Raw genomic sequence first — 25,954 nt, forward strand, 5'->3', positions numbered from 1 at the left:
TGCATTTAAGCTGGGATATGCCTCCCTCATCAATACAGTGAATATGAGGTAATCAGAACAACACAGCTATTTCCCTCATGATCCAACCACTGCCATCAATGTGCAAGGAGTGTAAGCAGTGGTCCACTTCTCTGGTAATTTGCAGACCTCGATCCTCCTCCTAGTTTGGGGAATCTGCTATGAATCTCACTGTTTCTGTTGTTATACCCCACACTGAAAAAAAGCACAAGAGGGGCCAGCCCGGTGGCACAACGCTAAGTTTGCACACGTTCTGCTTCGCTGGCCTGGGGTTCACTGGGTGCAGACCTTTGTACCACTTGGCAAGCCATGCTGTAACATGCATCCCACATATAAAGTAGAGGAAGATGGGCATGATGTTAGCTAGGGCCTGTCATGTTCAGCAAAAATAGGAAGATGGGCAGCAGATGTTAGCTCAGAGCTATTCTTCTTCAAAAAACAAAGACAAAAGAAAAAACTTGCCTTCCCTCTCCTTCCTCTCTGTTCTTCCCCCCAAATCCATCTCTCTGTCTCTATTCATCAATTTCTGTCTCTCAGACCTGACACAAATTTCTCAGTAAATTCATGATTCCACAAAATACAGGAGATTATTTGTGACACTCAAAGATGCTAGGAAAAGATTCACCAGGAATCTTGGCTTAATGGAGTTTCTACTTATTTGATCTTTTAGGAAGGGAAATATAGTAGGAAATTTTTAGTGGGACATACAAATATATTGGTTGCAGGGGAGTTTCAAACCTGAATTATCAAAGTTCACTGTGTTTATTATGGGCTGTCCACATCAGTCACTCTTTTTATAGGTGGAAAAAGCTACTCCTAGAGAAAGCGTGATAAAGATAGAAGAGGAAAGAAGACTGCTCCTACCTTTTCTTTTTTGCCATTCTCCCTTGTAGCCCTGGCAGACTCCTGTCCTCAAGGAGGATCGATGTTTGTTTATTAGTTATCACCCCACCCTAACACAAGAAATGAGCTATCCTTGTTGCTCACCTTGCCTTAGTCAATTATGTCACTGAAACTTTCAATGGATGTGGTATCTGTTTCAGCTGATCACAGTCTCTCCTTGCACCACCATTACTCCCTACTACTCAATGTCTACCACACTTGATTCTCCCCAGAACACAACTCTTCGTTATTTTTCCTAGTCAAGGAACCTAGTGACTTCATAAAATAAAAGAGGCGACAAAGAGGTTGGTGATCAGGAATTGGAGAAGAGGAGGTGATGAGGACTGTGTTGGGAACCATGGAAAGGAGAGGATAGGGAAGGGAAAGAGGGGGTGAGAACAAGGAAGGTGGGGACGTGGAGAACAGAGGGAAGAGGAGGAGAGAGAGGCTAAGGGAAGATGAGAGAAACAGGGGAGAGAAACAGAACAGCTGTAATATAAACTACGTGCCCAACACTGTGTTCAGAACTGTACCTCATAAAATTTCACCTCAGTCCTAGTGGAAGGACTAAAATATGACCCTTTGATACATAAGAAAAAAAACTCAATAAAAGTTAAATGATTTGCCTAGGACGCAATGGCTAATAAAAAGTGGGGCTGAAAAGAAGACCCAGGAGTATCGGACTCTAAATCCTAAATCTGTATACTGTGCAGCCTTCAGGATAGAGTGAAGATCCGTAGGTGCAGAAAATTGAAGAGATAATGTGATGTAGTCATAAGAATATTTGTTCCAAACTCCATCTTGCCAATGAAATTGTCCTTTATGAGTCTCAGTTTTCCCTTCTGTGTATGGTAATGGTCAACTTCCCTGCAAGATTTTGGTGGGGATTCTATGAGTTCATACCCAGAAGGTAGGACGTAGTCAGGTGCTCAATAAAGAAACTCTTTCCTCTCCGGTGGTATTGATTTGGGTACAACTGAAGACGGGAAGGCTTGGAATGTGTGTCAGAGAGTGAGTTGTGAAACCTCAAGACATAGGACAGTGACCCAAAGTAAGGAAAAGGAAGAAGACATTTCCAAGGAGATGTCTTCAGGTTCAGAGAATTCTAACCAGATCAAAGATAAAGACACACTTTTCAAATCAAGAGATATCAGCTAATAAAAGAGCAATGAGGCAGAAAGGAGAATATACAGAGAAGGAAGCAATGAGCCTTCCAAAATCACTAATTCTGTTAAGTCAGTGAAAAGCCTTTGAAGTAGAGAAAGACAGTGAACCAAGAAGCAAAATGCAGAGAAATATCCAGATTCAGATATGAGAGCTGGACAAAGAACACTTCCTTTGTTCCCAGAACAAGGAAAGGCACCTTCAAAAACTCTCTAAATTTACTTTATTTATTTATTTATTTTTAAAACACAACACTCTATTGGATTTTCTCCATAAATTTATATCTCATCACAAAAAAGAGAATGCCAAAACATATCAAAAGATCAACATACCATAGCCAAGTTGAATTTTTCAAGGCAAAGCAATGCGGGCTCAAATTCAGAGAACCTAACAATGACAGCAACAGATTAAGTACAAACATCACACAAAATCAGTATCACAGGAGAACACGATTCAATGTCCCCTCCACCAGCCTGGGGAACTTTAAATTTGCAGTTGCTGACTCATGGACTGGGAAGTGATGCGGATAGTAGCTAACATTTATGGAACATTTCCCATGAGGTAAGCCTATGCTAAGAGCTTTGGAGGCATTCTCCACTTAAAACTCACAACCTTTAATTGCCCTGCTGTCCTTTGAGCGAGATAATGTTTATTAATTTTTTTACATAGAAGGAAATGAACTCGCAAAGAGTTCATGTATCTTGGCCAAGGTCTCACAGCAAAGAAGTAGATGAACTAGGAATGAAACCCCAGCTTTAATTTAATTTTTGTTTTTTTAGCAGTAGAAACGTCATAAAATACTACAATCTATATCAAAACCCTCTATATAAAATAAAGCAGTACTGTGTGTAGTGGCACTTACGACAGTAGGAAAAGACTGGTAACTAGAAGTAAGGAAAATATCTTAAATTCCTTTACTGAAAGTAAGTCTCTCAAACAGTTAAGCTGTACCCCAGGGCTCAGAACAACACTTGGCTCTAGAAAGCATTTGATAAATAATGCTGAGTGAAGAAGTATATACATCATAAAGAATCATATTAATGGTACTTAAAATATATTTGATAAATTTTTTCTTCTATCACTGCTTTGTGATAAATTTTAAATAACTCTTCATTATTAAGTAGGACTCAAAGCAGAAACAAAATATTTTTAACTTGCTATGAAACTTTTAAATTTCTTATGTTCTTTTCCAAATCAAAAGCCAACATCATAATTAATGGTGAAACACAAGACATATTATTATTAAAGCAAAAATCAACAAAAGATTAAGCTGCTAAAACGAGGGCACCACCTTTAGGAAATTTGGCATAATTCCCCACAACACAGGAAAGAAGCATAACACATAAACATTCAAAAGGAAGATAAAATATTAAGGATACATTTTGTTAGTTGAGTATTTAGCTTTTAACATTATGTTAACTTTGACATAATGTTCTTTTCAGAGGGGAGTGATTTCATCATCACTCTACCTCTTTTTCCTTCTAACTTCTATTTTTAATCTATTTTAAGGCTATCCTATCAAACTTACCTATCTTATGTTTGCTAGTTGGCAATGAGCTCCTGGGGAGCAAAGAATGCTGGATTGCTATCTAAGTATTCAAGTTTCAGTGGCAGGTGTCTGAGCCCTGGTAAAACAGCCAGTTGTTTGACCAGGAAAGCAAGTTCATTTGGGAAAAGCCAAAGAATTGCAGTTTGGGTTGTGCATGTTGTGGCAGACCACAGGCAAATCTAACAATCGAAAGAGTGAAATCTTATTATATAGGGAAAGAGGGGGAAAGTTTGAGGGGTTGTTTTGAACAAGAGTCCTTTGGAGAAAAGCAAGAGTTCCAGGGTCTGATGGTTTCTCCTTGACTGAGTTACTGAGAGTCTAGATTTCTGTTTGGGATGCAAGGTCCATTTCTTCCTGCAAGTGTCATTCTTTCCTGCTGATGACTTCTTTTTGTTGGAGTCTGTAATTGACTATCTTCCTGTAATTGACCTCCAGTAGTCCTGCATGGGAGCTCCCCTTTCTTGCCTCCTGACTCAGTGAGGTTATATTTTGTTAATTTTCACACAGGGAAATTTATGCCTAATAAACAAAAGGATGAGTCCTATATTTTGGGGTGCTGGGGAGGCAACAAACACCATTCTCAAAGGTAGGAGACATTTTGACAAATTCTAAAATCACAAACCTTTAAATTCTCAAGGTTTTTTCTCAATAACTAAACAATGTGTGAGGACTTAGAGACAGTCACCATTACATACAATCATGGGGTGTCTGTTTCTAACATGAGCTCATCTCACAAATGGTGATCACTGCAATTAAAACTCTGCTCAGGGGCCAGCCCCGAGACCGAGTGGTTAAGTTCATCTGCTCCGCTTTGGTGACCTGGGGTTGCACAGCTTCGGATCCCATGCACGGATGTGGCACAACTCATCAGGCCATGCTGAGGCGGCATCACACATAGCTCAACCAGAGGAAATCACAATTAGAATATGCAACTATGACCTTGAGGTCTTTGGGGAGAAAAAGAAGGAAAAAAGAAAAGAAGAAAAAGATTGGCAACAGATGTCAGCTCAGGTGACAATCTTTAAAAAAAAAAAAACCAAAAACCTCTTTGAGAATCCATCAAGTCTTCAAGTGTTCTAAACCATTTGCTATTTTTCCCCTAAATTTTTTTAATAGACCATTTTGAGGGAACTGCCCAGTTCACAACAAGATTAAGGGGAACAAAGGTTTCCCATCTATCCCCTATCCCCACAGTCGAACACTTGTTACAACTGATGAACCTACATTCGCACATCATTATCACCCAGAGTCCATCGATTACATTAGAGGTTCCACCTCTTCAGATTTTGGAAAAGTTTGACAAGGATTGGCATTAGTTCTTCTTTAAATGTGTGGTACAATTCACCAGTGAAGCCATCAGGTCCAGGTTTTTCCTTATTGGAAGGTTTTTGATTATTGAATCAATCTCCTTACTAGCTATAGGTCTATTCAGATTTTCTATTTCTTCATGATTTAGTCTTAGCAGATTTTCTGTTTCTAGGAACTTATCCACCTAGCTTATCCAATTTATTGGCGTCCAGTTGTTCACAGTACTCTCTTACAATCCCTTTAATTTCTTAGAGTCATAGTAATGTCCCCAATTTTAATCTGATTTTAGTAATTTGAATATTCTCTCTTTTTTTCTTAGTCCGTCTAGCAAAAGGTTTCCCAATTTTGTTGATCTTTTCAAAGAACCACTTTTTGGTTTCATTGGGTTATCTCTGTTGTTTTCTATTCTCTATTTAATTTGTCTCTGCTCTAATCTTTATTCTTTCTTTCCTTCTGCTACCTTTGGATTTACTCTGTTATTCATTCTCTAGTTCCTTCAGTTTCAAAGTTAGATCGTTGATTGGAGATCTTTCTCATCTCAGAACTAGCAGTTATAGCTATAAATTTCCCCATTAGCATAAACATAATACCCTGAAGCTCCATCCATGTTGTTGCAAATGGGATGATTTTGTCTTTTTTTATGGCTGAGTGGTATTCCATTGTACATATATACCACATCTTCTTTATCAAATCATTGGTTGACAGGCGCTTGGATTGTTTCCATGTCTTGTCTATAGTGAGTAGTGCTGCAATGAATGTAGGGGTACATATGTTCCTTTGGATTGTTGATTTCAAGTTCTTTGGGTAGATAATGAGTAATGGGATAGCTGGGTCATATGATATTTCTATTTTCAGTTTTTTGAGGAATCTTTATACTGTTTTCCATAGTGGCTGCACCAGTTGGCATTCCCACCAGCAGTGTATGAGGGTTCCTTTTTCTCCACACCCTCTCCAACATTTTTACTTTCAGTCTTAGTGATTATAGCCCCTTATTGGGTGTTAGGTGGTATCTTAGGGTACTTTTGATTTGCATTTCCCTGATAATTAGTTCTGTTGAACACCTGTTCATGTGTTTATTGGCCATCTGTATATCTTCTCTGGAAAAATGTCAGTTCTGCCCGTTTTAGATCAGGCTGTTTGTTTTTTTGTACTTCAGTTGTGTGAGTTCCTTATATATAAAGGGGATTAGCCCCTTGTCGGATACATGATTTACAAATATCTTCTCAAAGTTGAGGGGTGGTCTTTTTGATTTGATCCTATTTTCTTTTGCTTTGCAGAAGCTCTTTAGTCTAATGAAGTCCCACTTGTTTGTTTTTCTTTTCTTTCCCTTTTCAGAGAAGACATGGTATGCAAAAAGATCCTTTTAAGTTCAATGCCAAAGAATGTGCTACCTGTATTATCTACCAGGAGATTTATGGTTTCAGGACTTGTCTTCAAGCCATTGATTCATTTCGAGTTTGTGTATTTTCAGTTATTTACTTTGTGTATGGCATGAGATAATGGTCTACTTTCATTCTTTTGCAAGTGGTTGTCCAGATTTCCCAAAACCATTTGTTGAAGAGACTATCTTTTCTCCATTGTATGTTTTTGGCACCTTTGTCGAAGGTTAGCTGTCCGTAGATACGCAGTTTTATTTCTGGGCTTTCAGTTCTACTCCATTGATCTGTGTGTCTGTTTTAGTATCAGTACCATGCTGTTTTGATTACTATGGCTTTGTAGTACATTTTGAAGTCAGGGATTGTGATGCCTCCAGCTTTGTTCCCTTTTCTCAGTATTGCTTTAGCAATTCTGGATCTTTTGTTGCCCCACATGAATTTGAGGATTCTTTGATCTATTTTTGTGAAGAATGTCATTGGGGTTCTGATTGTGATGATATTGAACCTGTAGATTCCTTTGGGTAGTGCGGACATTTTAACTATGTTCATTCTTCCATGTGCATGGAATCTCTTTCCATCTCTTTATGTCATCATCTATTCCTTTCAAGAATGTCTTATACTTTTAATTGCATAAGTCCTTCACCTCCTTCCTTAAATGTATTCCTATATATTTGATTCTTTTGGTTGAGATCGTAAATGGGATTGTATTCTTGAGTTCTCTTTCCATAAGTTCATTATTAGAGTACAAGCATACAACTGATTTTTGTAAGTTGATTTTGTACCATGCAACTTTACTGTAGTTGTTAATTATTTCTAATAATTTTCCGATGGATCCTTTAGGGTTTTCCATATATATGATCTTGTCGTCTGCAAACAGCAAGAGTTTCACTTCTCCACTCCCTGTTTGGATTCCTTTTATTCCTTTCTCTTGCCTAATTGCTCTGGCCAAAACCTCCAGTGCGATGTTGAATGAGACTGGAGATGGTGGGCATCCTTGTCTTCCTGTTCTCAGAGAGACGGCTTTCAGTTTTTCCCCATTGAGTATGATGTTGGCTGTGGGTTTGTCATATATGGCCTATATTATGTTGAGGTAATATTCTTCTATCCCCATTTTGTTAAGAGTTTTTATCAAAAATGGCTGTTGGATCTTCTCAAATGCTTTCTCTGCATCTATTGAGATGATCACATGGTTTTTATTCCTCATTTTGTTAATGTGGTGTATCACATTGATTGATTTGCGGATGTCGAACCATCCCTGTCTCCTTGGTACAAATCCCACTTGATCATGACGTATGATCCTTTCAATGTATCGCCGTATTCAGGTGGCTGATATTTTGTTGCAAATTTTTGCATATATAGTCATTAACAATATTGGCCTGTAATTCCCCTTTTTTGTGTTGTCCTTGTCAGGTTTTGGTATCAGAGTGATGTAGGACTCATAGAATCTGTTAGGAAGGTTCCATCTTCCCTAATTTTTTGGAATAGCTTGAGAAGGATGTGGATTAAATCATCTCTGAAAGATTGGTTGAATTCTCCAGGGAAGACGTCTGGTTCTGGGCTTTATTTGGGGGGATGCTTTTCATTACTGTTTCAATCCCTTTCTTGTGATTGATCTATTCAGATTCTCTATTCCTTATTGATTCAGTTTGGGGAGGTTGTAGGAGTCTAAGAATTTACCCATTTTCTCTAGATTGTCCGTTTTGTTGGCATATAGGTTTTCATAGTATTCTCTTGTAATCCATTGTATTTCTGTGATATCCATTGTTATTTCTCCTCTTTCAGTTCTAATTTTATTTCTCCGAGCTTTCTCTCTTTTCTTTCTAAGTCTGGATAGAGGTTTGTCGATTTTATCTTCTCAAAGAGACAACTCTTTGTTTCATTGATCCTTTCTACTGTCTTTTTTGTTTCAATTGCGTTTATTTCTGCTGTGATTTTTATTACTTCTGTCCTTCTGCTGAATTTGGGCTGTGTTTGTTCTCCTTTTCCTAATTCAGTTAGATGTAGTTTGAGACTGCTTATTTGGGATTTTTCTTGTTTGTAAAGGTGAGCCTTTATTGTGCTGAGTTTCCCTCTTAATACAGCTTTTGCTGCAGCCCATATGGGTTGGTATAGTATATTTTCATTTTCATTTGTCTCCAGATTTTTTTATTTCTCCTATATTTCTTCAATGAGCCATTGGTTATTCAATAGCGTGTTGTTTAGTCTCCACATCTTTGTCCCTTTCTCAGCTTTTTTGTTGGAATTAATTTCTGGCTTCATAGCATTGTGATTGGAAAAGATGCTTGTTATTATTTAAATCTTCTAAACTTTATTATGACTTCCCTTGTTTCTCAACATAGGGTCTATCCTTGAGAATGTTGCTTGCACACTTGAGAAGAATATGTATTCAGCTGTTCTCAATGGACTGTTCTATACATGTCTATTAAGTCCAACTGGTCCAGCTTTTCATTTAATTCCACTGTCTCCTTGTTGATTTTCTGTCTGGATGATCTATCCATTGATGTGAGTGGGTTGTTAGGGTCCCCTACTATCATGTGTTATTATTCCTATTTCCTTTTATGTTTCTTAATAGTTGCTTTACATACTTTAGTGCTCCTGTGTCAGGTGCATAGATATTTAGGTGTTATGTCTTCTTGGTGGAGTGTCCCTTTGATCATACTGCCCCTCTTTGTCTCTCTTTACCTGCCTTATCCTGAAATCTACTCTGTCTGATATGACTATGGTGAGACCTGCTTTCTGTTGTTCATCATTAGCTTGGAGTATCGTCTTCCACCCCTTCACTCTGAGCCTGTGTTTGCCGTTGGTGCTGAGATGTGTTTTCTGGAAGCAGCATATTGTTGGGTCTTGTTCTTTAATCTGTCTCGCCACTCTGTGTCTTTTTATTAGAGAATTCAATCCATTTATGTTTAGGGTGATTATCGAGACATGAGGGCTTAACACTTCCATTTTATCAATCATTTTCTGTTTCTCCTGCATTTTCTTTGTTTCTCATCCCATGTGTTTCAGTCTACCAGTTGATTTAGGTAGTTTTTTATATTGTGTTTCTTTGTTTTCTCCTTATCTATTATTTGTGTCTCTGTTCTGCTTTTTTGTTTATGGGTTACCATGAGGGTCATATTCAAACTCTCATAGATAAGAGTGTCATTTTCTGATGGCCTATTTCCTTAGACTAAATTGATTCAGTCCCTTCCTTCTTCCCCTCCTAAGCTGTTTTTCTCCATCTTATGTTGTGAGTTTGGGGATAAAATGACAGGTTTATCTTTGCTTTTGGTGTTTTCTTTCATTTTGTCTTTACTACTATCCTTGAGTATTTGCTAACCTGTTCTGACATATAGCTATAATACTCTCATTTGGTCTACTTATCTCCTTACTCTGTGCTTTGTAACCCCTTTCTCCCTCTTTTCTCAAGTATGTGGGCCTTCTTGAGGATTTCTTAGAGAGGGTCTTGTGGCTACAAACTCCCTTTGCTTCTGTTTATCTGGGAATGTTTTTATTTTTCCATCATTTCTGAAGGATATTTTTGCTGGATAGAGTATTCTAGGCCAAAATCTTTTGTCGGTTGAAGACATGAACATGTCTTTCCAGTATCTCGAAGTCTGTAAGCTTTCTGCAGAGAAATCCACTGCAAGCCTGACAGGGGTTCCTTTGTAGGTTACTTTCTTCTGCCTTGCTGCCGTTAGTATTTTTTCTTTGTCATTCACTTTTGCCAGTTTCACTACTAAATGCCTTGCAGTAGGTCTTTTTATATTAACATATTTAGGAGATCTTATAGCCTCTTCCACGTGGATTCCCATTTCGTTCCCTAGGTTGTTCTCTGCTCTTGTTTATTTGAAAGAGCTTTCTACTCCATTCTCCTTCTCTTCTTCCTCTCGAACACCTATAATTCTTATGCTGCATTTCCTAATTGAGCAAGCTATTTCTCAGAGACTTTCTTCATTTCTTTTTAGTCTTAGTTCTCTCTCCTCCTCTATCTGGAGCATTTCAATATGTCTACCCTCAATTATGCTGATCTGCTGCTCACTGAGGTCTGTTCGAGCATTCAACAAATGATGCTGAGAAAGGTGGATAGCTAAATGCAAAATAATGAAGTTAAAGCCTTATATTAGAAAAGCCTTATATTAGAAATAAGGGAATCCATATTTTGTTTTATCTCATACATTGTGTCTCTGATCTCCAATATTTCTGATTGATTCTTTTTTATAATTTCAATCCGTTTTGATAGAGGTTCCTTTCTAGGCTGTTTTCTTCTGCCTTGCTGCCCTTAATATTTTTTCTTTGTCATTGACTTTTGCCAGTTTTAATAGTATATGCCTTGGAGAAGATCTTTTCCATTGATGCAATTAGTAGTTCTATTGACTGCATGTGCTTCTAAGCCAAGTTCCTTACCCAGATTTGGGAATTCTCAGCTATTACTTCTTTGAACAAGCTCTCTGCTCCATTTTCCCTCCCTTCTCCCTCTGGAATAACTAAAATCCTTAAGTTGCTTTTCCTGATTGAATGGGATATTTCTCAAAAATTTCTTCATTTTAAAAAAATTTTGTTCTCTCTCGCCCTCCACTGGAAGCATTTCTAGATTTCTATCTTTTAGGTCACTTATTCTCTCCTCCATATTGTCAGCTCTATTATGTATGGTTTCCAGATGATTTTTTATCTCATCAATTGTGTTTTTCATATCCAGAATTTCTGTATAGTTTCTGTATCGTTTTTTAAAGTGTTTCAGTCTCTTAAGAGAAGTAATCCTTCAGCTCATTAAGTTTATTCCTGAGCTCATTGAACTGTCTTTCTGAATTTTCCTGTAACCTGTTGAGTTTCTTTATGACAACTATTTTGACTTCTGTCTCATTCAGAATGTAAATTTCTGTGACTTCATGGTTGGTTTCTGGAGACTTGTCATTTCCCTTCTGCTCTGAAGTGTTACTGGAGGACTTCAGTGTTTGATGAGTTGATCCTTTCCTGGCACATTTTTGGTAGTATAAGTCTGCAGGTTCCACCTACCATCAGTGGAGGGAGGAGGAGCAGTGTTTTCTGAACCTTCCCCGTCTGTTGGAAGTTGCGCCATGAGGGCTGCTCTTTGTGAGCACAGCCTGGCCAAAGACAGTTGGTAGGTCACTGTCTTGCAGGCAGGGCCATTGGGCTGGGCAGAGGACCAGGTGAGCTGCTGTGCTAAGTAGATGTGGCATGTTTTTTGTGCACGTGTTGGCACTGCATTCACATGTTGTTTGGCTGAGTTACTGCAGTTGCTGGGTTGGGAGCATCTGTGGATGCTGGGCCACCATCACTGAGTGGGAAGTGTTCCCATGGGTTACACTGCTATGGCATAGTGGTCGCTCCCTCATGCTGAGCAACCACTCCAAAAGTGTTTGTGGAAAGGCCAGGTTGCCCCTGCCTCCTCTCACAGTCAGGTCAGCCTCTGTGTGAGGCTCTGTGACCTCGATTTCTTTGCCAAGGATGGGGAGGGGTCTTCTCACCTAGTTGCACTGCTTCATGATGATCCAGTCCACCTACCTGCAGATGCATAGCTGTGTGGATCTCCCAAGCTTCCTATTGTGCTGTGTAGGGAATCCTCTGTTGGTTAATGAATGCCCATTTAGTAGTAACTTAGAGGGGAGAGAAAAAGTGAACAACTCACTCAGCCATGCTGCTGACATCATGAGCCAAGTACCTTGAGCATTTCTAATATAAGGCTTTAACTTCATTATTTTGCATTTAGCTATCCACCTTTCTCAGCATCATTTGTTGAAAAGTCTATTGTTTTACCCATTGAATGGTCTTGCCACAGTTGTCAAAAATCATTTGACCACCAATGTGAAGATTTCTTTCTGGTCTCTCAGTTTTATTCCATGTTCTTTCAAAAGGTGAGAATCACCTTGTGTTGATTACCGTGGCTTGGCACTAAGCTTTGAAATTTGGAAGTGTGAGTCCTCCAAAGTTATTGCTCTTTCAGGTCGAGACTGTTTATGCTATTCTGAATCCATGAACTTCCATACAAATTTTAGGATCAGATTAGCATTTTTGCACAGAAGACAACTGAGGATTTCATAAGGATTGAATTGCATCTGGAAGCCAATTTAGGAGTATTGCCATCTTAACAATATTAAGTCTTCCAATCCATGAACATGGGATCTTTAAATAATTTAGGACTTTCTTCATTTCCTTCAATACTATTTTAATTTTTATGAGTGTAAATCACGTGCTTCTTTGGTTAAATTTAATTCTAAGTATTTTATTATTTTTGATATTATTGCAAATGAAATAGGTTTCTTCATTTTGTTTGGATTATTCATTGCCAGTGTATCAGATACAATTGATTTTTCAATTCAATTTGTACCTTGCAACTTTGTGTAGGAGTCACACTTTCTTATATCATTGTATATCTCAATTTTCTTTTTGAAACCTGTGCTTTTTATAGAATATATTGTGCAACATCTGCACAATGATTACTACCTACCCAGGGCTTGTTCTTCTTGTTCTTTACAATTTTGGCGACTTGGATGGACTCTTTTTTTATTAATTTTTATTTTTTTCAGATGTACATCATATTTTGAATTCTGTGTACATTACATCATGTTCCCCACCCGAACACTAATTATAGTGCATCCCCTCACATGTGAGCTTAAGCCCCCTTTTGCCCTCCCCCCCTTCCCCAATGGTAACCACCAGTCCAATCTCTAATGCTATATGTTTTTTTCTTTTTTGTCATTGTTTTTATCTTCTACTTATGAGTGAGATCAGATGGTATTTGACTTTCTCCCTCTGACATTTCACTCAGCATAATACCCTCAAGGTCCATCCTTGTTGTCACAAATGGCCAGATTTTGTCATTTCTTATGGCTGAGTAGTAGTCCATCGTGTATAAATACCACATCTTCTTTATCCATTCTTCCCTTGATGGGCACCTAGGTTGCTTCCATGTCTTGGCTATTGTGTATAATGCCGCAATGAACATAGGGGTGCGAGTATCTTTATGCCTTTGTGTTTTCAAGTTCTTTGGATAAATACCCAGCAGTGGGATAGCTGGATCATATGGTAGATCTATCCTTAATTTTCTGAGGATACTCCATACGGCTTTCCATAGTGGCTGCACCAATTTGCACTGCCACCAGCAGTGAACAAGCATTCCCTTCTCTCCACAGCCTCTCCAGCATTTGTAGTTTACTGTCTTGTTAATTATAACCATTCTGACTGGAGTGAGGTGATACCTCATTGTAGTTTTGATTTGAATTTCCCTGATAGCTAACGATGTTGAGCATCTTTTCATATGCCTGTTGGTGGATGGACTGTTTCAATGATGTCCATTTTCTCTGCAGGGTGCCTCCATGGGCATACACCCAGTCACCCTGGAGAGATGGTCATTGGGGCAGGGCTGTCTGAGTATCTTTTCCCCTGATCTCATGATGTTGTTCATAATGTTATTTTCATCACACAGAGTTGCGGGTTGGTGTGCTTGGCGAGGATCATAAAGTAGCTCGGATCTCACAGACTCTTGTTCTGACTGATATTTAGTGTATTTTCTTGAATAAATGTGTCTCTCAAATAGGTTCAGAGGGACAAGAATAGAAATTTCTACCTGGCTCTCTGGGACCACACGAGGAGCCTTTCTACGCTCCTTTACTGGATAGTCCTTAAACTGACCTGGTTTCAGATTACAGTGAAATACCAACTTGAACATCATAGAGGCCAAGAGTGGTAACCTCCCTGATTGGTGACAAAAGGCCATCCCCAATGCAATACCCACTATTCTAGTTCTCTCTGGGATGCTCATGCACCAGAAGAAAGATTAGGCATTGACTTCAAGGTCCTTCTTTTTTGGGGCACATGTGAATTTTACTTTGTCTCATTCAAGCCCTGTTATGTACTGATATATTATTTTTCTAGAATATCTGTTTTTTAAAAAAGAAAAGGATAGCAGATCTTTGAAATATGTCTGAGGGCCAAGGAGGTACCAGGCTCTGCACATAACACCTTATGCCAGGGCAAACAAGGCATCCCATCTGGTCCTCGAAAGATTTCAAACCTCAGAAAAATGGAAAGTTTAGTTGCAAGTACAGAGTGGATGGACAGGAAGGACATGATCAGCACTCCTTATATTGGGAGTCAGAGACTATCTCCAGGAAGAAATAACATTTCACCTAAGTCAGGAAAGAAAAGTCATTTAAGACAGGGACCAGCTCTCCATACCCTCGGGGACCCTCCTCCCACCCACACCCCTGTGGCCTCCACACTACACCATCAATATTCAATCAAGCCCACAGAAAAGACAACTCTGATGTGTGTTGATGTTCCATCACCACATAGGGTCTGGAGGAGAAGAGGGCCAGGACATGAAGATCCTGTGTGATCAAGCTGGGCACACTGAGACCCTCCCATTGGAAAGATGGTTCCTTTCCTGAACGGGAAACACAACCACACCTGCAGAGAAACTGGTTTATTGATTGAATCCATGCACGGTGGGAACAAAGTGGACTTTCAGGGAAAGGATTGCACCCGTGTTGCACAGAACATCACCTTCATGCTTGAGATTTCTTGATTTTCTTCAGTTATGTTTCAAAGACTTGATCACATTTATGGTCATGGGTTAGATGCACTGGAGAGCAATTTAACACGGTGTTGCTGTCAATGTTAAGGAGTTCTACTTATTTTTCCAGTCATTCACATGAGTGCCAAGGTCTGTTTCTCTTTTCCTCTTTCTCCTTTCTATCTGCTCTTTCCCGTCTCTACTCTTGCTTTCACATGCTTGCTCATAAGATTATATTGTACTGTCTCTTCCTCTCTCTCATCTTCCCTCCCCCACCTTCTCTTGCTGATAATCCTCCCCAGATACCTGTCATTCCATTTTTAACCCTGAAAACTCTCTTTCTCCTTCCTTTTCTAACATTCCATCTTTTGCATTTCGTCTTTTGTCTGTTACTCTCGTTGCAACTACTCTCCCTTTCCTTCTCTCTTTCCTCTCCTAACTTCTGGTCCTCAATCTTCCTCTTCCTTTCTACTTCTTCCTGCATCCTTTCTACCTCTTCCCATACCTCTACCTGTCTCCTCTTTCCTTCTCACTCCTCTTTGTGTCACCTTGCTCCATCTCTTTATCCACCTCTATCTCATTCATGATCATTCCCACCTTTTCTCATCCTCCCCCAAGATATTTACCTTTTATCACATGCAATATTTCCAACCTCCATCACGGTCATAGTTGGGAGTGACTGAGCACCAAGGAATGAGAAAAAAACTCCCATCAGTTGTGCAAGTGTGGTATGTTCGGCCACGGTAGACAAAGGGGAAGAAACATTTGGCGTAGTCTGAAAGTACAAGAAATGGGTGAGAATGTGCTTTACAGAAAAATGTTTTTGTGTCATCAAGAGACAGGGACATGAATGCAACATGTTGGGAAAGACAAGGCAAAGTCTGAGACGTCCATCTAGTGAGCAAGTATGGAAGTACCCTCTTCAGCTGAGAAGCGACATGCTCATCACGTGAGGAAAATCTTCATACTCACCCTCAGCAACACAATATCTCCATTTCCCAGAGTAATTTTCAGTTAAGGAACACCAACGATGAAAGGAACCAGTCCTAGTGCAATCGTAGTACTGTCTGCCTTGATACTTGAATGGGAAGACACATTTGTTATCTGCAAAAAGCAAAGACATTGTCTCCATCAGCTCCTCAGGGCATCATTAGCTCTGGAGTAACTCTGGCAAAGCTTCTGTTCCAGTTGGCTCATCATCACCAAGGGTCTGCCATGTAGAAAGCCCTTTACTAAGCATCAGGGATGTCAACGACAACATGATGTGATCTCAACCCTCAGGGACTAGGAAAGGCTCTTTAACTTCCAGGGACATTTATCCAGGAACATTTCCCATGGATATCGGAGCTCCAGGCAATGGACGAGCTTGCCAGACATAAAAGTAGCCTGATTTTGCATCATAATTTTAATCACCTGTTATTCTGTTGTGTCGAGATCTGTAGTTTCTGCTTTCCCACATTCAATACCAAAAGTCTAAAGAGATTCTATCTCTGTGAACACAGGCAATTTCTTGTTCTTATCATTAATTTCTGCCTCACATCATATGGAAGCATGGTTTTTATCTGTGCCACAATCATTGCATATCTAAGATAGTTTCAGTGTGCACTGACTTAGCCATTTTAATGGATCAAAGATGAAAATTCCAGGAAGACAGAGGGCTTTGTGGTTATGTGGACCTGGCCAAGGCATCTTTAGACTTGATGAATTCTGTCAGCCTTATCAGTGGATTTCCTGGTCACAAATGTCAACTCTCCACAACTCACGTGCATATTTCTGTTGAATACTATCTCCCTACCCAATTCTGCCTTATGCCCCTTGGACAAGCTCCCTTATTCAGATGCCATCCCTTGGAATGAGACCCTATTTACCTTGGCATATGGCACCAGCCCTGAAGCCCTGACCTGGGGTCAGATTCCAGTCCTGCTCTCTATAGGCTGCTTAGCCTTCATGAGTAAACACCTCTGTGGGGAGCCCTTTGTTCCTCACATACAACCTGGAGATGTGTGTACTTGCATCTCCAATTATTGAGAAGGCAAAGTTACCTCTTGCATGTAAAATATCTCATAAGAATCTCAATCACAGTTCCCTCCCCACACGTTAGTTGGATTTATTTGATTGTTATTTCCTTTCATTATTTTCCAAATAGATTACCTGGTTTCCTTGTAGATGAATGGTCAGTTACAATCTGCTGCTGATCTGGAAAAAATCACAGTAGAGGAGACAGATGAAGATGGGATGAGAACAAAATTAAGGCACTTTTAATACATTTTATACTAGGGCCTGTTCTGCATTTATAACTTTCTTGTTTTCACACTAAAATTTTATAATTATTTTATTGTGGTGAGAACACTTTACACAAAATCCTCCCACTTACATTTTTCTTTAAAAAAATTGGCACCTCAGCTAACATCTGTTGCCAATTTCCCTTTTTTTTCCTTCTTCTTCTTCTTTTCCTCAAAGTCCCCCAGTACATAGTTGTATATTCTAGTTGTAGGTTCTTCTGGTTGTGCTTTGTGGGACGCCAGCTCAGTGTGACCTGATGAGTTGTGTCATGTGTGTGCCCAGGATCCAAACCAGTGAAACCCTGAGCCACTGAAGTGGAGCATGTGAACTTAACCACTTGGCCACGGGACTGACCCCCCACTTAACACAATTTTAAGTGTAAGTTCTAGTAATCTACTATACAATGTAGTGATGGCAATTAACAACACTGTATTTTTTTCACATTTTGACATCCATGTTTGTTCTAAACAGATACACTCTGGATGTGTGTACTAGAGGGCTAAACGTAACCGATGAGTACGATTCTTACACTTTCTCACTGTTATTATACTGTCACATGTGAATTACATCACATAAATCATAAGATGTTACCTGAGACTACACTTTTCTTCTTATTCCAAACATTGAATTCTATTTACATCAAAAACTCTTCCTTTGAACAAATTAGCCAACCCTGTGTAGAGGCTGCCCATGTCAGGAACATTGGAAGGGATATTTAGGAATGAGGCAGCTGTCATGAGGGTTGATAGCCAATAACATTGTTGGCTTTTCACTAAGACTGACTAGGTTTACATTTCAAACACTTGTTTGAAAATTAAATATAACGTAAAGGCCATAATAGCATCTGATCCTTGGGATATACTCAAGAATTGGCAGATATATTTCATGCCACTATTATTATTATTATTATTCAATTACACATAAATCCATTTCTGGTGCAGGCTCTTCCACACCAATTCCAGCCCCTCACCTCTCCCTCACCTCCGTCCACATGGTCCAGTTGGAGAAAGATACAAACACCAGCCCAAATCAGAAAGACTCCCAAATGCAGTGCCATGGCAGCTTGCCTTGCTGGGACTGACAACATCAATAGCCACTGCCTTTTTATCTACCCGCTTACAACTTACCCCACATCCCCTCCATTTGATAAAAAATGAACCTCACCAGGAGACTGCTTGTGCATTCCTAAGCCTGAGAGCGTAAAGTTCAAGTTTATCTCTCAGGTAGCATGCACAGGACATTGGCCAGCCATATAATATCTCTGAGGCTCAATAGTTTAAAATGCAGCAAAACTGTTTGTAACATATTTTTCAGTTCCAGTGACCCATGACCCAGCAAAGGAATGAGGGGGAGATGAAAAGACCATTTTCTCTCATGGGTGTTCAACAGCATGCATCCCATTTCCTGACAACAGTCTCAGCATCAGGTACAAGGCTCAACCAGCTTCTTGTAAGAGACTCAAAGCAACCTGATGAGGCAGCCACGCAAGGTTCCATTTGAAGGAGGTGGAAACTGAGGCTCAGAGAGCTCCTCAAGGGCACAGGGTGAGTTGGGGCAGATCCACTGTTAAACTCACCTGGTCTAGTGGGCATTTTCATAGTGAAAGTTTCCCTAACACATCCCAAACTCAACCATATTGATCATCCCCAAATAGCTTCTCCATCGTGGCTCAAAACTCAAGACAAACTGGAAACACAATCCCTTTTCAGATGAGAGCTGAAAGACCTGGAGCTCTCCTCTACTCATATGAAACGTTTTCCTTGTTCTGAGCCTCAATTTTCTCACTTGCAAAATGTAGATAATAATCCCTTCCTTACGGTGCAATGTGAGTTTTGTTTACTGAGTACTTTAACCTGGCGTAAGGACTATGTATACAGTAGGTGCTCTTTGAACACCAGCTCAACCTTGGTGGGGATCCATGGGTCCTTTTGTCTGTCCTCCCTGCCTCCTTCTAACCTTCCAATTTAACCACACACTGTGTAGTGAAAAGAAGAGTATCTCCACTCTCACCTTGAAAAATGTCACCTTTTTGAAGATAACTACCCAGGCCTAACCTTCAACATATCTACCACTCCTAGATGATTCCAATTGTCAACTCATTTTTCTTGCTGCTTCAGCCATCACATGAACACATACCCATGGACATTGGCCAAAACAACAACAACTTCCAGAGGGAAACTCTAAGAGGCGTCTATATCCTACAAGGACAGAGGGCTTTGGGGGATAAAAACAGAGCAGCAGACTAGCCTCATCTTAAAAGAGAAATCTAGGGAACAAGATGGCCCAAATAGGACTTGATAAGCAGCCACATATCCTTGGGGATCTAGAAGTCTGTGCTAATGTGCAAGGCTGTATGAGAGCAAAGAATGCCCTAGCTGTCTACTTCTTCAGGCTGAATGTAAGTCTTCGTGTCCACAAAAGTAAAACATGGTGTGTAATTGTCCACTGCCTAATCTTTAAATGTGTGTGCCAGTTCATACAAAGATCCACCAGCACACGGTTTCACCTGACTCAAGATATTTCAACACCACTCTGACCCATCACTGGCTCACCAATAAGCTATGCTGAAACAGAGATGTCTCCTCAGAAGCCAGGTTTAAAGAGGAAAACAAGAACTTATAAAAGAGCAACCGAGCAGGGACATCAGCAGTCATGGTGGGGCAAGCTGACTCCATAGAATTAGTACCGGCAAAGGACTAACCCAACAAATAAAGAGCTACATTAATAACCCTAGGTTATGGAGTGAATCAAAATCCAGAGTGGTGACAATCTGCTATCTAAATGCCCAGTTTTTCACAAAAGTTATGAGATATGCAAAGAAACAGAAAAAAACGTCCTCTACACAGAAAAACCACCAATCAGTAGGAGCTATCTCTGACAAGTGCAGATGGTGAACTTTCCAGACAAAGACTCCAAAGTATATATTATGGATATCCAAAGAACAAAAGGAAGCCAGATTATGGAAGTAAAAGAAAGTAGCATGACGTTGACCCATCAAATACAGAATACCAATAGAGAATTGAATATTATTTTTTAAAAAGGACCAAATGGAAATTCTGGAGTTTAAAAGTATAATTACAAACTTTTAAAACTCACTAGAGGGGCTCCCCAGCAGATTTCAGATAGCAAAGGAATCAGTGAACATGATGATAGACCAATAGAGATTCTCCAATCAGAAGAAAAGACAGAAAAGAGTAAAGAATAGAGCCTCAGTGCTTTATGGGATGCCATCAGGTCTAGCAACATTCATATAATGGAATCACCAGAAGTAGAAGAGAGGAAAGGGCAGAGACAATAATAAGATCCATTTGGGGAGAACCACCATCTTAACAATGTTAAGTCTCCTCATCCATGAATATGACATGTCTTTCCATTGACTTAGTTCTTCTTGAATTTCTCTCCACAATGTTTTGTACACTTCAAATACATGGATTTTATGGCATGCAAATTTTACTTCAGTGAAGCTCTTTTAAATACAAGAGTAAAGGGAGGTTTCTTGGATGCTTACAATGGGTCTCACAACCTGGATCACTATTCAGTCAGCAGGAGAGATGAACACTGAGTTTTTCTCTTCCAGAGATTGAATGTTCTTGATACTCATCAGAAACTCCTAGACATCTCCCCCGGTATTAACCACTTATCAACTTATCACCTGGGTCAACTTGATGAATTTTCACAATAGGACTTTTCCATTGAACTAAGAGAATGAGAGTACACCTCCTCCTCTGATGACCACAAAGCTGGCACCCTACAGACCCTGCTTATTCACTCTGCTCTTGAGTGACACACCCAGGTGGCCCTGGGGGGTGTCGGATGTCCTCCTCCCCCAGGCTGTGAACATATGAGACTTCTATACTGATGTCAATCTCATCTGTGCAGTTGTTGTGTGTTTGATCATCTCATTGCATTTAAGGTGGATATGCCTCCCTCAAACCAGTGGAGTGAATAGGAGGTGATCAGAACAAGGCTATTTCCCTTATGATCCAACCAGTACCATCAAAGTATAAGGAGTGGAATCAATGTTTTGCTTCTCTGGTAATTTGCAGACCTCCATCCTCCTCCAAGTATGGGGAATCTGCTATGACTCCCACTGTCTCTCTTCTCATACCCCACACTGAAAAAAGAAAAAAGAGGGGCCAGCACAGTGTCACAGGAGTGTAGTTCACATGTTCTGTTTTGCTGGCCCAGGGTTCACTTGGTGCTAATGTCCACATTGCTTCGCAAGCCATGCTGAGGCAGCTTCCCACATATAAAGTAGAGGAAGATGGGCACGAATGTTAGTTCAGGGCCAGTCTTCCTCACCAAAAGAGGAGGATTGGCAGCAGATGTTAGCTCAGGGCTAATCTTCCTCAAAGAAAAAGAAAAAAGGAAAGAACTGCCTTCTGTTTCTTTCCTCTCTGTCCTCCCAGGCAACTCCATCTCTCTGTCTCTGTTCATCAATTTCTGTCTCTCAGACCTAACACAAATTTCTCAGTGAATTCATGATTCCACAAAATACAGGAGATTATTTGTGACACTCAAAGGTGCTAGGAAAAGATTCACCAGGAATCTTGGTTTAACAGAGTTTCTACCTATTCGATATTTTAGGAGGGAGATATAGTAGGAAATTTTTAGTGGGACATACAAACATTATGGGTTGCATGGGAGTTTCAAAACTGAATTATCAAAGTTCACTCTGTTTATTGTGGGGTGTCCACGTTAGTCACTCTTATTATAGCTGGAAAAAACTACTCCTAGAGAAAGTGATAAAGATAGAAGATGAAAGAAGACTGCTCCTCGCATTTCCCATTTGCCATTCTCCCTTGTGGCCCTGACACACTCCTGTCTTCGAGGAGGAGCAATGTTTGTTTATTAATTATCACCTGACCCTAACACAAGAATGAGCTATCCTTATTCCTCATCATGCCTTGATCAATTATGTCACTGATAACTTTCAATGGATGTGGTATCTGTTTCAGCTGATCATGGTCTCTGCTTGAACCACCATTACTCCATTCTACTCAATGTCAACCACACTTACTTCTCCCAGGAACACACCTCTTAGCTATCTTTCCTAGTCCAGGAAACTAGTGGCTTCACAAAATAAAAGAGGTGACAAAGAGGGTAGTGATGAGGAATGAAAGAAGAGGAGGTGCTGAGGAGGGTGTTGGGAAGCTGGGAGAGGATAGGATAGGGAAGGGAAAGAGGAAGTGAGAGTAAGGAAATGTGGGGAGATGGAGAACAGTGGGAAGAGGAGGAGAGGAAGGCTAGGGAAAGAGGAGAGGAACAGGGGAGAGAAACAGAAGAGCTGTAATATGAACGATGTGCCCGACACTGTGGTAAGAACTATACCTCATAAAATCTCACCTCAGTCCTAGCAGAAGGACTAAAATATCACCCTTCTATACATAAGACAGAAAAAACTCAGAAAAAAAGTTAAATGATTTGCCTAGGATGCAATAGCTAATAAAAGATGTGGCTGAAAATCATACCCAGGAATATCAGACTCTAAATCTTAAATCCGTATACTGTGCAGCCTTCAGGATGGAGTGAAGATACGTAGGTGCTGAAATTTGAAGAGATACATGATGTACTCATAAGAATATTTGTTCCACACTCAATCTTGCCAATCAAATTGTCCTTTATGAGTCTCAGTTTTCCCTTCTATGTATGGTAACGCTCACCTTCCCTTGCAAGATTTTGGTGGGGATTCTATGAGTTCTTGTCCCAGAAGCTAGAACATAGTCAGGTGCTCGATAAAGAAACATTTTCTTTTCCAGTGGTCTTGATTTGAGTACACCTGAGGACAAGCAGGCTTGGGATGGTTGGCAGAAAGTGTGTTGTGCGACGTGAAGTCATAGCATAGGGACCCAAAGTAAGGAAAAGGAAACAGACATTTCCAAAGAAATTTCTTCTAGTTCAGAGAATTATAACCAGATCAAAGATAAAGACATGCTTTTCAAATTAAGAAATATCAGCTAAGAAAAGGACAAACAGACAAAAAACATTCGATAAATATTGCACAATGAAGAAGTATATATATCACAAAGAATCATATCAATGGTTGTTAAAATATATTTGATAAAGACACACTTTTCAAATCAAGAAATATCGGCTAATAAAAGAACAAGAAGGCAGAAAGGAGAATATACAGAGAAGGAAGCAATGACCCTTCCAAGATCTCTAATTCTGTTAAGTCAGTGAAAAGTCTTTGATGTAGAGAAAGACATTGAACCAAGAAGCAAAATGCAGAGAAATATCCAGATTCAGATATGAGAGCTGGACAAAGAACACTTCCTTTGTTTCCAGAACAAGGAGAGCCACATTCACAAATTCTCTCAATTTACTTTCTTTTTTAAGAAAAAAAAAACAATCTATTGGATTTTCTCCATAAATATATATCTCATCACAAAAAAGAGAATGCCGCTACATATTAAAAGATCAATATACCATAGCTAAGTTGAATTTTTCGAGGCAAAGCAATGCAGGCTCAGATTCAGAAAACCTAAAAGTTATAGCAACACGTTAAATACAAATATCACACAAAAATCAGTACCACAGGAGAACATGATTCAATTGCCCCTTCCACCAGCCTGGGGAACTTGAAATTTGGCATTGCTGACTCCTGGACTGGGAAGTGATGCGGATAGTAGCTAACATTTATGGAACATTTCCCATGAGACGAGCATAGGCTAAGAGCTTTGGAGGCATTCTCCACTTAAAACTCACAACCTTTAATTGCCCTGCTGTCCTTTGAGTGAGATAATGTTTATTAATTTTTTTGCATAGAAGGAAATGAACTCGCAAAGAGTTCATGTATCTTGGCCAAGGTCTCACAGCAAAGAAGTAGAGGAACTAGGAATGAAACCCCAGCTTTAATTTAATTTTTGTTTTTTTAGCAGTAGAAACTTCATAAACTACTACAATCTATATCAAAACCCTCTATATAAAATAAAGCAGTACTGTGTGTAGTGGCACTTACGACAGTAGGAAAAGACTGGTAACTAGAAGTAAGGAAAATATCTTAAATTCCTTTACCGAAAGTAGGTCTCTCAAACAGTTAAGCTGTACCCCAGGGCTCAGAACAGTACCTGGCTCTAGAAAGCATTCGATAAATATTGCTGAGTGAAGAACTATATATATCATAAAGAATCATATTAATGGTACTTAAAATATATTTGATAAATTTTTTCTTCTATCGCTGCTTTGTGATAAATTTTAAATAACTCATTATTAAGAAAGACCTTTAAAGCTGAAACAAACTACTTTTTACTTGCTATGAAACTTTCATCTTTCGTATGTTCTTTTCCAAATCAGCAGCCAACATCATAATTAATGGTGAAACACTAGAGATATTATTATTAAAGCAAAAATCAACAAAAGATTAAGCTCCTAAAACGAGGGCACCACCTTTAGGAAATTTGGCATAATTCCCCACAACACAAGAAAGAAGCATAACACATAAACATTCAAAAGGAAGGTAAAATATTAAGGATACATTTTGTTAGTTGAGTATTTAGCTTTTAACATTATGTTAACTTTGACACAATGTTCTTTTCAGAGGGGAGCGATTTCATCATCACTCTACCTCTTTTTCCTTCTAACTTCTATTTTTAATCTATTTTAAGGCTATCCTATCAAACTTACCTATCTTGTGTTTGCTAGGCAGCGATGAGCTCCTGGGAAGCAAAGAATGTTGGGTTGCTCTCTGAGTATTCAGGGTTCAGTAGCAGGTGTCTGAGCCCTGGTCAAACAGCCAGTTGTTTCACCAGGAAAGCGAATTCATTTGGGAAAAGCCAAAAAAATTGCAGTTTGGGTTGTGCATGTTGTGGCAGATCACAGGCAAATCTAACAATCAAAAAAGTGGAATCTTATTATATAGGGAAAGAGGAGGAAAGTTTGAGGGGTTGTTTTGAACAAGAGTCCATTGGAGAAAAGCAAGAGTTCCAGGGTCTGATGGTTTCTCCTCGGCTGAGTTGCCGAGAGAGCAGATTTTTCTTTGGGATGCAAGGTCCATTTCTTCCTGCAATTGTCATTCTTTCCTGCTGATGACTTCTTTTGTTGGAGTCTGTAATTGACTATCTTCCTGTAATTGACCTCAGTAGTTGTGCATGGGAGCTCCCGTTTCTGGCCTCCTGACTCAATGTTAAATGATGTTACTTTTTATTAATTTTCACACCGGGAAATTTATGCCTAATAAACAAATGAATGAGTGCTATATTTTGGGGTGCTGGGGAAGCAACAAACACTATTCTCATAGTTATGAGACATTTTGACAGATTCTAAAGTCACAAACCTTTAAATTCTCAAGATTTTTTCTCAATAACTAAACAATGCGTGAAGAATACTTCTCACCCTGACCCCATCCCCGGTCTTGGGGGGCATCAGTCACCATTACATACAATCATGGGATGTATATTTCCCACATGAGCTCATCTCAGAAATGGTGATCACCCAGTCAAAACTCTGCTGAGGGCATGGCCCAGGGTCTAGTGGTTAAGTTAGCACGCTCCGCATTGGTGGCCCCTAGTTTTGCCAGTTCGGGTCCCGTGAGCGGACATGACACCACTCATCAGGCCATGTTGAGGCGGCATCCCATATAGCACAACCAGAGGCACTCACAACTAGAATATACAACTATGGACTTAGGGGTCTTTGGGGAGAAGAAAAAGGAAAAATTGTAAGAAGAAGATTGGCAACAGATGTTATCTCAGGTGCTAATCCTTAAAAAAAAAAATCCACTAAATCTCTGAGAATCTGGCCAGTTTTCTCGAGTTCTAAACTGTTTGATATTTTTACCCCTAAATTTTTTAATAGACCATCTTTTTGAGGGAAGTGTCAGGTTCTTCTCCAGTAACAACTTCCTGCACCAGAGTGGAA

At 39.6% G+C, this 25,954-nt stretch overlaps 1 long non-coding RNA gene across 1 annotated transcript; it reads right to left on the reverse strand.

Annotated features, from left to right (window-relative positions):
- Positions 1 to 14,718: 14,718 nt before the first annotated feature.
- On the reverse strand, positions 14,719 to 25,023 carry LOC106848414 (uncharacterized). Its single transcript, XR_011498731.1, has 5 exons — positions 24,722 to 25,023; positions 16,964 to 17,008; positions 15,785 to 15,916; positions 15,439 to 15,587; positions 14,719 to 14,907 (listed from the first exon to the last, which is right to left on the reverse strand). It is a non-coding gene; the product is annotated as an uncharacterized lncRNA (long non-coding RNA).
- Between the last annotated feature and the right edge of the window lie 931 nt (positions 25,024 to 25,954).

This window comes from Equus asinus, chromosome 26 (assembly GCF_041296235.1).
Source record: "Equus asinus isolate D_3611 breed Donkey chromosome 26, EquAss-T2T_v2, whole genome shotgun sequence".
Classification (NCBI taxonomy): Eukaryota; Metazoa; Chordata; class Mammalia; order Perissodactyla; family Equidae; genus Equus; species Equus asinus.